This window comes from Nothobranchius furzeri, chromosome 9 (assembly GCF_043380555.1).
Source record: "Nothobranchius furzeri strain GRZ-AD chromosome 9, NfurGRZ-RIMD1, whole genome shotgun sequence".
NCBI lineage: Eukaryota > Metazoa > Chordata > Actinopteri > Cyprinodontiformes > Nothobranchiidae > Nothobranchius > Nothobranchius furzeri.
The window spans coordinates 13,488,239-13,501,784 of NC_091749.1; positions in this window are offsets into that span (position 1 = coordinate 13,488,239).

Consider the following 13,546-nt stretch of genomic DNA (forward strand, 5'->3'; position numbering starts at 1 on the left):
CTGGTGGCGCTCAGTCAGACCGAGTGCTAACATAAGGCAAGATGCTCCTCGCGGCGCGTCTTGCTGGGGCCTCTCTCCTGGAGGTGCTCAATCAGACCCAGTGTTCACAGGTGGCAAGACGCTCCTCGGGGCGCGTCTTGCTTGGGCCTCTCTCCTGGAGGCGCTCAGTCAGACCCAGTGTTGACATGTGGCAAGACGCTCCTCGGGGCGCGTCTTGCTTGGGCCTCTCTCCTGGAGGCGCTCAGTCAGACCGAGTGCTGACATTTGGCAAGACGCTCCTCGGGGCGCATCTTGCTTGGGCTTCTCTCCTGGAGGCCCTCAGTCAGACCCAGTGTTGACATGTGGCAAGACGCTCCTCGGGGCGCATCTTGCTTGGGCTTCTCTCCTGGAGGCGCTCAGTCAGACCGAGTGCTGACATGTGGCAAGACGCTCCTCGGGGCGCATCTTGCTTGGGCTTCTCTCCTGGAGGCCCTCAGTCAGACCCAGTGTTGACATGTGGCAAGACGCTCCTCGGAGCGCGTCTTGCTTGGGCTTCTCTCCTGGAGGCCCTCAGTCAGACCCATTGTTGACATGTGGCAAGACGCTCCTCGGGGCACGTCTTGCTTGGACCTCTCTCCTGGAGGCGCTCAGTCAGACCGAGTAGTGACATGTGGCAAGACGCTCCTCGGGGCGTGTCTTGCTTGGACCTCACTCCTGGAGGCGCTCAGTTAGACCGAGTAGTGACATGTGGCAAGACGCTCCTCGGGGCGGGTCTTGCTTGGGCCTCTCTCCTGGAGGCGCTCAGTCAGACCGAGTGCTAACATAAGGCAAGATGCTCCTCGCGGCGCGTCTTGCTGGGGCCTCTCTCCTGGAGGTGCTCAATCAGACCCAGTGTTCACAGGTGGCAAGACGCTCCTCGGGGCGCGTCTTGCTTGGGCCTCTCTCCTGGAGGCGCTCAGTCAGACCCAGTGTTGACATGTGGCAAGACGCTCCTCGGGGCGCGTCTTGCTTGGGCCTCTCTCCTGGAGGCCCTCAGTCAGACCCAGTGTTGACATGTTACAATACGCTCTTCGGGGCGCGTCTTATTTGGGCCTCTCTCCTGGGGGCCCCTCAGTCAGACCCAGTGTTGACATGTGGCAAGACGCTCCTCGGGGCGCGTCTTGCTTGGGCTTCTCTCCTGGAGGCCCTCAGTCAGACCCATTGTTGACATGTGGCAAGACGCTCCTCGGGGCACGTCTTGCTTGGGCCTCTCTCCTGGAGGCGCTCAGTCAGACCGAGAAGTGACATGTGGCAAGACGCTCCTCGGGGCGCGTCTTCCTTGGACCTCCCTCCTGGAGGCGCTCAGTCAGACCGAGTAGTGACATGTGGCAAGACGCTCCTCGGGGCGTGTCTTGCTTGGACCTCTCTCCTGGAGGCGCTCAATTAGACCGAGTAGTGACATGTGGCAAGACGCTCCTCGGGGCGGGTCTTGCAAAGGCCTCTCTCCTGGAGGCGCTCAGTCAGACGGACTGCTGACATAAGGCAAGATGCTCCTCGCGGCGCGTCTTGCTTGGGCCTCTCTCCAGAAGGCCCTCAATCAGACCCAGTGTTGACACGTGGCAAGACGGTCCTCGGGGCGCTTCTTGCTTGGGCCTCTCTCCTGGAGGCGCTCAGTCAGACCCAGTGGTGACATGTGGCAAGACGCTCCTGGGGCTTGTATTGCTTGGGCCTCTCTCCTGGATGCCCTCTGTCAGACCCAGTGTTGACATGTGGCAAGACTCTCCTCGGGGTGCGTCTTGCTTGGGCTTCTCTCATGGAGGCCCTCAGTCAGACCCAGTGTTGACATGTGTCAAGACGCTCCTCGGGGCGTGTCTTGCTTGGGCCTCTCTCCTGGAGGCGCTCAGTCAGACCCAGTGTTGACATGTGGCAAGACGCTCCTCGGGGCGCTTCTTGCTTGGGCTTCTCTCCTGGAGGCCCTCAGTCAGACCCATTGTTGACATGTGGCAAGACGCTCCTCGGGGTACGTTTTGCTTGGGCCTCTCTCCTGGAGGCACTCAGTCAGACCGAGTAGTGACATGTGACATGACGCTCCTCGGGGCGCATCTTGCTTGGGCCTCTCTCCTGGAGGCGCTCAGTCAGACCCAGTGTTGACATGTGGCAAGACGCTCCTCAGGGCACGTCTTGCTTGGGCCTTTCTCCTGCAGGCGCTCAGTCAGACCCAGAGGAGACATGTGTCAAGATGCTCCTCGGGGCGCGTCTTGCTTGGGCCTCTCTCCTGGAGGCGCTCAGTCAGACCGAGTGCTGACATGTGGCAAGACGCTCCTCCGGGCGCGTCTTGCTTGGGCCTCTCTCCTGGAGGCGCTCATTCAGACCCAGTGTTGACATGTGGCAAGACGCTCCTCGGGGCACGTCTTGCTTGGGCCTCTCTCCTGGAGGCTCTCAGTCAGACCGAGTGCTGACATGTGGCAAGACGCTCCTCGGGGCGCGTATCGCTTGGGCCTCTCTCCTGGATGCCCTCTGTCAGACCCAGTGTTGACATGTGGCAAGACTCTCCTCGGGGCGCGTCTTGCTTGGGCTTCTCTCATGGAGGCCCTCAGTCAGACCCAGTGTTGACATGTATTTCAAGACGCTCCTCAGGGCGTGTCTTGCTTGGGCCTCTCTCCTGGAGGCGCTCAGTAAGACCCAGTGTTGACATGTGGCAAGACGCTCCTCAGGGCGCGTCTTGCTTGGACCTCCCTCCTGGAGGCGCTCAGTCAGACCCATTGTTGACATGTGGCAAGACGCTCCTCGGGGCGCGTCATGCTTGGGCCTCTCTCCAGAAGGCCCTCAATCAGACCCAGTGTTGACACGTGGCAAGACGGTCCTCGGGGCGCTTCTTGCTTGTGCCTCTCTCCTGGAGGCGCTCAGTCAGACCCAGTGTTGACATGTGGCAAGACACTCCTCGGGGCACGTCTTGCTTGGGCCTCTCTCCTGGAGGCGCTCAGTCAGACCAAGTGCTGACATGTGGCAAGACGCTCCTCGGGGCGCGTCTTGCTTGGGCTTCTCTCCTGGAGGCCCTCAGTCAGACCCATTGTTGACATGTGGCAAGACGCTCCTCGGGGCGCGTCTTGCCTGGTCCTCTCTCCATAAGGCCCTCAATCAGACCCAGTGTTGACACGTGGCAAGGCGCTCCTCGGGGCGCTTCTTGCTTGGGCTTCTCTCCTGGAGGCCCTAAGTCAGACCCAGTGTTGACATGTGGCAAGACGCTCCTCGGGGCGCGTCTTATTTGGGCCTCTCTCCTGGGGGCCCTCAGTCAGACCCAGTGTTGACATGTGGCAAGACGCTCCTCGGGGCGCGTCTTGCTTGGGCTTCTCTCCTGGAGGCCCTCAGGCAGACCCATTGTTGACATGTGGCAAGACGCTGCTCGGGGCGCGTCTTGCTTGGGCCTCTCTCCTGGAGGCGCTCAGTCAGACCGAGTGCTGACATGTGGCAAGACGTTCCTCAGGGCGCATCTTGCTTGGGCTTCTCTCCTGGAGGCCCTCAGTCAGACCCAGTGTTGACATGTAGCAAGACGCTCCTCGGGGCGCGTCTTGCTTGGGCTTCTCTCCTGGAGGCCCTCAGTCAGACCCATTGTTGACATGTGGCAAGACGCTCCTCGGGGCACGTCTTGCTTGGACCTCCCTCCTGGAGGCGCTCAGTCAGACCGAGTAGTGACATGTGGCAAGACGCTCCTCGGGGCGTGTCTTGCTTGGACCTCTCTCCTGGAGGCGCTCAGTCAGACCGAGTGCTGACATAAGGCAAGATGCTCCTCGCTGCGTGTCTTGCTGGGGCCTCTCTCCTGGAGGTGCTCAATCAGACCCAGTGTTCACATGTGGCAAGACGCTCCTCGGGGCGCGTCTTGCTTGGGCCTCTCTCCTGGAGGCCCTCAGTCAGACCCAGTGTTGACATGTGGCAAGACGCTCCTCGGGGCGCATCTTGCTTGGGCTTCTCTCCTGGAGGCGCTCAGTCAGACCGAGTGCTGACATAAGGCAAGATGCTCCTCGCTGCGCGTCTTGCTGGGGCCTCTCTCCTGGAGGTGCTCAATCAGACCCAGTGTTGACATGTGGCAAGACGCTCCTCGGGGCGCGTCTTGCTTGGGCCTCTCTCCTGGAGGCGCTCAGTCAGACCGAGTGCTGACATTTGGCAAGACGCTCCTCGGGGCGCATCTTGCTTGGGCTTCTCTCCTGGAGGCCCTCACTCAGACCCAGTGTTGACATGTGGCAAGACGCTCCTCGGGGCGCATCTTGCTTGGGCTTCTCTCCTGGAGGCGCTCAGTCAGACCGAGTGCTGACATGTGGCAAGACGCTCCTCGGGGCGCATCTTGCTTGGGCTTCTCTCCTGGAGGCCCTCAGTCAGACCCAGTGTTGACATGTGGCAAGACGCTCCTCGGGGCGCGTCTTGCTTGGGCTTCTCTCCTGGAGCCCCTCAGTCAGACCCATTGTTGACATGTGGCAAGACGCTCCTCGGGGCACGTCTTGCTTGGACCTCCCTCCTGGAGGCGCTCAGTCAGACCGAGTAGTGACATGTGGCAAGACGCTCCTCGGGGCGTGTCTTGCTTGGACCTCTCTCCTGGAGGCGCTCAGTTAGACCGAGTAGTGACATGTGGCAAGACGCTCCTCGGGGCGGGTCTTGCTTGGGCCTCTCTCCTGGAGGCGCTCAGTCAGACCGAGTGCTAACATAAGGCAAGACGCTCCTCGGGGCGCGTCTTGCTTGGGCCTCTCTCCTGGAGGCGCTCAGTCAGACCGAGTGCTGACATGTGGCAAGACGCTCCTCGGGGCGCATCTTGCTTGGGCTTCTCTACTGGAGGCCCTCAGTCAGACCCAGTGTTGACATGTGGCAAGACGCTCCTCGGGGCGCGTCTTATTTGGGCCTCTCTCCTGGGGGCCCCTCAGTCAGACCCAGTGTTGACATGTGGCAAGACGCTCCTCGGGGCGCGTCTTGCTTGGGCTTCTCTCCTGGAGGCCCTCAGTCAGACCCATTGTTGACATGTGGCAAGACGCTCCTCGGGGCACGTCTTGCTTGGGCCTCTCTCCTGGAGGCGCTCAGTCAGACCGAGAAGTGACATGTGGCAAGACGCTCCTCGGGGCGCGTCTTGCTTGGACCTCCTTCCTGGAGGCGCTCAGTCGGACCGAGTAGTGACATGTGGCAAGACGCTCCTCGGGGCGTGTCTTGCTTGGACCTCTCTCCTGGAGGCGCTCAATTAGACCGAGTAGTGACATGTGGCAAGACGCTCCTCGGGGCGCGTCTTGCTTGGGCTTCTCTCCTGGAGGCCCTCAGTCAGACCCATTGTTGACATGTGGCAAGACGCTGCTCGGGGCGCGTCTTGCTTGGGCCTCTCTCCTGGAGGCGCTCAGTCAGACCGAGTGCTGACATGTGGCAAGACGCTCCTCGGGGCGCATCTTGCTTGGGCTTCTCTCCTGGAGGCCCTCAGTCAGACCCAGTGTTGACATGTGGCAAGACGCTCCTCGGGGCGCGTCTTATTTGGGCCTCTCTCCTGGGGGCCCTCAGTCAGACCCAGTGTTGACATGTGGCAAGACGCTCCTCGGGGCGCGTCTTGCTTGGGCTTCTCTCCTGGAGGCCCTCAGTCAGACCCATTGTTGACATGTGGCAAGACGCTCCTCAGGGCAAGTCTTGCTTGGACCTCCCTCCTGGAGGCGCTCAGTCAGACCGAGTAGTGACATGTGGCAAGACGCTCCTCGGGGCGTGTCTTGCTTGGACCTCTCTCCTGGAGGCGCTCAGTTACACCGAGTAGTGACATGTGGCAAGACGCTCCTCGGGGCGGGTCTTGCTTGGGCCTCTCTCCTGGAGGCGCTCAGTCAGACCGAGTGCTGACATAAGGCAAGATGCTCCTCGCTGCGTGTCTTGCTGGGGCCTCTCTCCTGGAGGTGCTCAATCAGACCCAGTGTTCACATGTGGCAAGACGCTCCTCGGGGCGCGTCTTGCTTGGGCCTCTCTCCTGGAGGCGCTCAGTCAGACCCAGTGTTGACATGTGGCAAGACGCTCCTCGGGGCGTGTCTTGCTTGGTCCTCTCTCCTGGAGGCGCTCAGTCAGACCGAGTGCTGACATGTGGCAAGACGCTCCTCGGGGCGCATCTTGCTTGGGCTTCTCTACTGGAGGCCCTCAGTCAGACCCAGTGTTGACATGTGGCAAGACGCTCCTCGGGGCGCGTCTTATTTGGGCCTCTCTCCTGGGGGCCCCTCAGTCAGACCCAGTGTTGACATGTGGCAAGACGCTCCTCGGGGCGCGTCTTGCTTGGGCTTCTCTCCTGGAGGCCCTCAGTCAGACCCATTGTTGACATGTGGCAAGACGCTCCTCGGGGCACGTCTTGCTTGGGCCTCTCTCCTGGAGGCGCTCAGTCAGACCGAGAAGTGACATAAGGCAAGATGCTCCTCGCTGCGTGTCTTGCTGGGGCCTCTCTCCTGGAGGCGCTCAGTCAGACCGAGTGCTGACATAAGGCAAGATGCTCCTCGCTGCGTGTCTTGCTGGGGCCTCTCTCCTGGAGGTGCTCAATCAGACCCAGTGTTCACATGTGGCAAGACGCTCCTCGGGGCGCGTCTTGCTTGGGCCTCTCTCCTGGAGGCGCTCAGTCAGACCCAGTGTTGACATGTGGCAAGACGCTCCTCAGGGCGCATCTTGCTTGGGCTTCTCTCCTGGAGGCGCTCAGTCAGACCGAGTGCTGACATAAGGCAAGATGCTCCTCGCTGCGCGTCTTGCTGGGGCCTCTCTCCTGGAGGTGCTCAATCAGACCCAGTGTTGACATGTGGCAAGACGCTCCTCGGGGCGCGTCTTGCTTGGGCCTCTCTCCTGGAGGCGCTCAGTCAGACCGAGTGCTGACATTTGGCAAGACGCTCCTCGGGGCGCATCTTGCTTGGGCTTCTCTCCTGGAGGCCCTCAGTCAGACCCAGTATTGACATGTGGCAAGACGCTCCTCGGGGCGCATCTTGCTTGGGCCTCTCTCCTGGGGGCCCTCAGTCAGACCCAGTGTTGACATGTGGCAAGACGCTCCTCGGGGCGCGTCTTGCTTGGGCTTCTCTCCTGGAGGCCCTCAGTCAGACCCATTGTTGACATGTGGCAAGACGCTCCTCAGGGCAACTCTTGCTTGGACCTCCCTCCTGGAGGCGCTCAGTCAGACCGAGTAGTGACATGTGGCAAGACGCTCCTCGGGGCGTGTCTTGCTTGGACCTCTCTCCTGGAGGCGCTCAGTTACACCGAGTAGTGACATGTGGCAAGACGCTCCTCGGGGCGGGTCTTGCTTGGGCCTCTCTCCTGGAGGCGCTCAGTCAGACCGAGTGCTGACATAAGGCAAGATGCTCCTCGCTGCGTATCTTGCTGGGGCCTCTCTCCTGGAGGTGCTCAATCAGACCCAGTGTTCACATGTGGCAAGACGCTCCTCGGGGCGCGTCTTGCTTGGGCCTCTCTCCTGGAGGCGCTCAGTCAGACCCAGTGTTGACATGTGGCAAGACGCTCCTCGGGGCGTGTCTTGCTTGGGCCTCTCTCCTGGAGGCGCTCAGTCTGACCGAGTGCTGACATTTGGCAAGACGCTCCTCGGGGCGCATCTTGCTTGGGCTTCTCTCCTGGAGGCCCTCAGTCAGACCCAGTGTTGACATGTGGCAAGACGCTCCTCGGGGCGCATCTTGCTTGGGCTTCTCTCCTGGAGGCGCTCAGTCAGACCGAGTGCTGACATGTGGCAAGACGCTCCTCGGGGCGCATCTTGCTTGGGCTTCTCTCCTGGAGGCCCTCAGTCAGACCCAGTGTTGACATGTGGCAAGATGCTCCTCGGGGCGCGTCTTGCTTGGGCTTCTCTCCTGGAGGCCCTCAGTCAGACCCATTGTTGACATGTGGCAAGACGCTCCTCGGGGCACGTCTTGCTTGGACCTCCCTCCTGGAGGCGCTCAGTCAGACCGAGTAGTGACATGTGGCAAGACGCTCCTCGGGGCGTGTCTTGCTTGGACCTCTCTCCTGGAGGCGCTCAGACCGAGTAGTGACATGTGGCAAGACGCTCCTCGGGGCGGGTCTTGCTTGGGCCTCTCTCCTGGAGGCGCTCAGTCAGACCGAGTGCTAACATAAGGCAAGATGCTCCTCGCGGCGCGTCTTGCTGGGGCCTCTCTCCTGGAGGTGCTCAATCAGACCCAGTGTTCACAGGTGGCAAGACGCTTCTCGGGGCGCGTCTTGCTTGGGCCTCTCTCCTGGAGGCGCTCAGTCAGACCCAGTGTTGACATGTGGCAAGACGCTCCTCGGGGCGCGTCTTGCTTGGGCTTCTCTCCTGGAGGCGCTCAGTCAGACCGAGTGCTGACATGTGGCAAGACGCTCCTCGGGGCGCGTCTTGCTTGGGCTTCTCTCCTGGAGGCCCTCAGTCAGACCCATTGTTGACATGTGGCAAGACGCTGCTCGGGGCGCGTCTTGCTTGGGCCTCTCTCCTGGAGGCGCTCAGTCAGACCGAGTGCTGACATGTGGCAAGACGCTCCTCGGGGCGCATCTTGCTTGGGCTTCTCTCCTGGAGGCCCTCAGTCAGACCCAGTGTTGACATGTGGCAAGACGCTCCTCGGGGCGCGTCTTATTTGGGCCTCTCTCCTGGGGGCCCTCAGTCAGACCCAGTGTTGACATGTGGCAAGACGCTCCTCGGGGCGCGTCTTGCTTGGGCTTCTCTCCTGGAGGCCCTCAGTCAGACCCATTGTTGGCATGTGGCAAGACGCTCCTCAGGGCACGTCTTGCTTGGACCTCCCTCCTGGAGGCGCTCAGTCAGACCGAGTAGTGACATGTGGCAAGACGCTCCTCGGGGCGTGTCTTGCTTGGGCTTCTCTCCTGGAGGCCCTCAGTCAGACCCATTGTTGGCATGTGGCAAGACGCTCCTCAGGGCGCGTCTTGCTTGGGCTTCTCTCCTGGAGGCGCTCAGTCAGACCGAGTGCTGACATGTGGCAAGATGCTCCTCGCTGCGCGTCTTGCTGGGGCCTCTCTCCTGGAGGTGCTCAATCAGACCCAGTGTTCACATGTGGCAAGACGCTCCTCGGGGCGCGTCTTGCTTGGGCCTCTCTCCTGGAGGCGCTCAGTCAGACCCAGTGTTGACATGTGGCAAGACGCTCCTCAAGGCACGTCTTGCTTGGGCCTCTCTCCTGGAGGCGCTCAGTCAGACCGAGTGCTGACATTTGGCAAGACGCTCCTCGGCGCGCATCTTGCTTGGGCTTCTCTCCTGGAGGCCCTCAGTCAGACCCAGTGTTGACATGTGGCAAGACGCTCCTCGGGGCGCATCTTGCTTGGGCTTCTCTCCTGGAGGCGCTCAGTCAGACCGAGTGCTGACATGTGGCAAGACGCTCCTCGGGGCGCATCTTGCTTGGGCTTCTCTCCTGGAGGCCCTCAGTCAGACCCAGTGTTGACATGTGGCAAGACGCTCCTCGGGGCGCGTCTTGCTTGGGCTTCTCTCCTGGAGGCCCTCAGTCAGACCCATTGTTGACATGTGGCAAGACGCTCCTCGGGGCACGTCTTGCTTGGACCTCCCTCCTGGAGGCGCTCAGTCAGACCGAGTAGTGACATGTGGCAAGACGCTCCTCGGGGCGTGTCTTGCTTGGACCTCTCTCCTGGAGGCGCTCAGTTAGACCGAGTAGTGACATGTGGCAAGACGCTCCTCGGGGCGGGTTTTGCTTGGGCCTCTCTCCTGGAGGCGCTCAGTCAGACCGAGTGCTAACATAAGGCAAGATGCTCCTCGCGGCGCGTCTTGCTGGGGCCTCTCTCCTGGAGGTGCTCAATCAGACCCAGTGTTCACAGGTGGCAAGACGCTCCTCGGGGCGCGTCTTGCTTGGGCCTCTCTCCTGGAGGCGCTCAGTCAGACCCAGTGTTGACATGTGGCAAGACGCTCCTCGGGGCGCGTCTTGCTTGGGCTTCTCTCCTGGAGGCGCTCAGTCAGACCGAGTGCTGACATGTGGCAAGACGCTCCTCGGGGCGCATCTTGCTTGGGCTTCTCTACTGGAGGCCCTCAGTCAGACCCAGTGTTGACATGTTGCAATACGCTCCTCGGGGCGCGTCTTATTTGGGCCTCTCTCCTGGGGGCCCCTCAGTCCGACCCAGTGTTGACATGTGGCAAGACGCTCCTCGGGGCGCGTCTTGCTTGGGCTTCTCTCCTGGAGGCCCTCAGTCAGACCCATTGTTGACATGTGGCAAGACGCTCCTCGGGGCGCGTCTTGCTTGGACCTCCCTCCTGGAGGCGCTCAGTCAGACCGAGTAGTGACATGTGGCAAGACGCTCCTCGGGGCGTGTCTTGCTTGGACCTCTCTCCTGGAGGCGCTCAATTAGACCGAGTAGTGACATGTGGCAAGACGCTCCTCGGGGCGGGTCTTGCAAAGGCCTCTCTCCTGGATGCGCTCAGTCAGACCGACTGCTGACATAAGGCAAGATGCTCCTCGCGGCGCGTCTTGCTGGGGCCTCTCTCCTGGAGGTGCTCAATCAGACCCAGTGGTGACACGTGGCAAGACACTCCTCGGGGCGCGTCTTGCTTGGGCCTCTCTCCTGGAGGCGCTCAGTCAGACCGAGTGCTGACATGTGGCAAGAAGCTCCTCGGGGCGCGTCTTGCTTGGGCTTCTCTCCTGGAGGCCCTCAGTCAGACCCATTGTTGACATGTGGCAAGACGCTCCTCGGGGCGCGTCTTGCTTGGGCCTCTCTCCAGAAGGCCCTCAATCAGACCCAGTGTTGACACGTGGCAAGACGGTCCTCGGGGCGCTTCTTGCTTGGGCCTCTCTCCTGGAGGCGCTCAGTCAGACCCAGTGGTGACATGTGGCAAGACGCTCCTGGGGCTTGTATTGCTTGGGCCTCTCTCCTGGATGCCCTCTGTCAGACCCAGTGTTGACATGTGGCAAGACTCTCCTCGGGGTGCGTCTTGCTTGGGCTTCTCTCATGGAGGCCCTCAGTCAGACCCAGTGTTGACATGTGTCAAGACGCTCCTCGGGGCGTGTCTTGCTTGGGCCTCTCTCCTGGAGGCTCTCAGTCAGACCCAGTGTTGACATGTGGCAAGACGCTCCTCGGGGCGCTTCTTGCTTGGGCTTCTCTCCTGGAGGCCCTCAGTCAGACCCATTGTTGACATGTGGCAAGACGCTCCTCGGGGCACGTCTTGCTTGGGCCTCTCTCCTGGAGGCGCTCAGTCAGACCGAGTAGTGACATGTGACATGACGCTCCTCGGGGCGCATCTTGCTTGGGCCTCTCTCCTGGAGGCGCTCAGTCAGACCCAGTGTTGACATGTGGCAAGACGCTCCTCGGGGCCCGTCTTGCTTGGGCCTCTCTCCTGGAGGTTCTCAGTCAGGCCCAGTGTTGAAATGTGGCAAGATGCTCCTCGGGGCGCGTCTTGCTGGGGCTTCTCTCATGGAGGCACTCAGTCAGACCCAGTGTTGACATGTGGCAAGACGCTCCTCAGGGCACGTCTTGCTTGGGCCTCTCTCCTGGATGCGCTCAGTCAGACCGAGTGCTGACATGTGGCAAGACGCTCCTCCGGGCGCGTCTTGCTTGGGCCTCTCTCCTGGAGGCGCTCAGTCAGACCCATTGTTCACATGTGGCAAGACGCTCCTCGGGGCGCGTCTTGCTTGGGCCTCTCTCCTGGAGGCGCTCAGTCAGACCCAGTGTTGACATGTGGCAAGACGCTCCTCGGGGCACGTCTTGCTTGGGCCTCTCTCCTGGAGGCGCTCAGTCAGACCGAGTGCTGACATGTGGCAAGACGCTCCTAGGGGCGCTTCTTGCTTGGGCCTCTCTCCTGGAGGCGCTCAGTCAGACCCAGTGGTGACATGTGGCAAGACACTCCTCGGGGCGCGTATCGCTTGGGCCTCTCTCCTGGATGCCCTCTGTCAGACCCAGTGTTGACATGTGGCAAGACTCTCCTCGGGGCGCGTCTTGCTTGGGCTTCTCTCATGGAGGCCCTCAGTCAGACCCAGTGTTGACATATATTTCAAGACGCTCCTCGGGGCGTGTCTTGCTTGGGCCTCTCTCCTGGAGGCGCTCAGTAAGACCCAGTGTTGACATGTGGCAAGACGCTCCTCAGGGCGCGTCTTGCTTAGACCTCCCTCCTGGAGGCGCTCAGTCAGACCCATTGTTGACATGTGGCAAGACGCTCCTCAGGGCGCGTCATGCTTGGGCCTCTCTCCAGAAGGCCCTCAATCAGACCCAGTGTTGAAGACGTGGCAAGATGGTCCTCGGGGCGCTTCTTGCTTGTGCCTCTCTCCTGGAGGCGCTCAGTCAGACCCAGTGTTGACATGTGGCAAGACGCTCCTCGGGGCACATCTTGCTTGGGCCTCTCTCCTGGAGGCGTTCAGTCAGACCGAGTGCTGACATGTGGCAAGACGCTCCTCGGGGCGCGTCTTGCTTGGGCTTCTCTCCTGGAGGCCCTCAGTCAGACCCATTGTTGACATGTGGCAAGACGCTCCTCGGGGCGCGTCTTGCTTGGGCCTCTCTCCATAAGGCCCTCAATCAGACCCAGTGTTGACACGTGTAAGACGCTCCTCGGGGCGCTTCTTGCTTGGGCTTCTCTCCTGGAGGCCCTAAGTCAGACCCAGTGTTGACATGTGGCAAGACGCTCCTCGGGGCGCGTCTTATTTGGGCCTCTCTCCTGGGGGCCCTCAGTCAGACCCAGTGTTGACATGTGGCAAGACGCTCCTCGGGGCGCGTCTTGCTTGGGCTTCTCTTCTGGAGGCCCTCAGTCAGACCCATTGTTGACATGTGGCAAGACGCTGCTCGGGGCGCGTCTTGCTTGGGCCTCTCTCCTGGAGGCGCTCAGTCAGACCGAGTGCTGACATGTGGCAAGACGCTCCTCAGGGCGCATCTTGCTTGGGCTTCTCTCCTGGAGGCCCTCAGTCAGACCCAGTGTTGACATGTGGCAAGACGCTCCTCGGGGCGCGTCTTATTTGGGCCTCTCTCCTGGGGGCCCTCAGTCAGACCCAGTGTTGACATGTGGCAAGACGCTCCTCGGGGGGCGTCTTGCTTGGGCTTCTCTCCTGGAGGCCCTCAGTCAGACCCATTGTTGACATGTGGCAAGACGCTCCTCAGGGCACGTCTTGCTTGGACCTCCCTCCTGGAGGCGCTCAGTCAGACCGAGTAGTGACATGTGGCAAGACGCTCCTCGGGGCGTGTCTTGCTTGGACCTCTCTCCTGGAGGCGCTCAGTTACACCGAGTAGTGACATGTGGCAAGACGCTCCTCGGGGCGGGTCTTGCTTGGGCCTCTCTCCTGGAGGCGCTCAGTCAGACCGAGTGCTGACATAAGGCAAGATGCTCCTCGCTGCGCGTCTTGCTGGGGCCTCTCTCCTGGAGGTGCTCAATCAGACCCAGTGTTCACATGTGGCAAGACGCTCCTCGGGGCGCTTCTTGCTTGGGCCTCTCTCCTGGAGGCGCTCAGTCAGACCCAGTGTTGACATGTGGCAAGACGCTCCTCGGGGCGCGTCTTGCTTGGGCCTCTCTCCTGGAGGCGCTCAGTCAGACCGAGTGCTGACATTTGGCAAGACGCTCCTCGGGGCGCATCTTGCTTGGGCTTCTCTCCTGGAGGCCCTCAGTCAGACCCAGTGTTGACATGTGGCAAGACGCTCCTCGGGGCGCATTTTGCTTGGG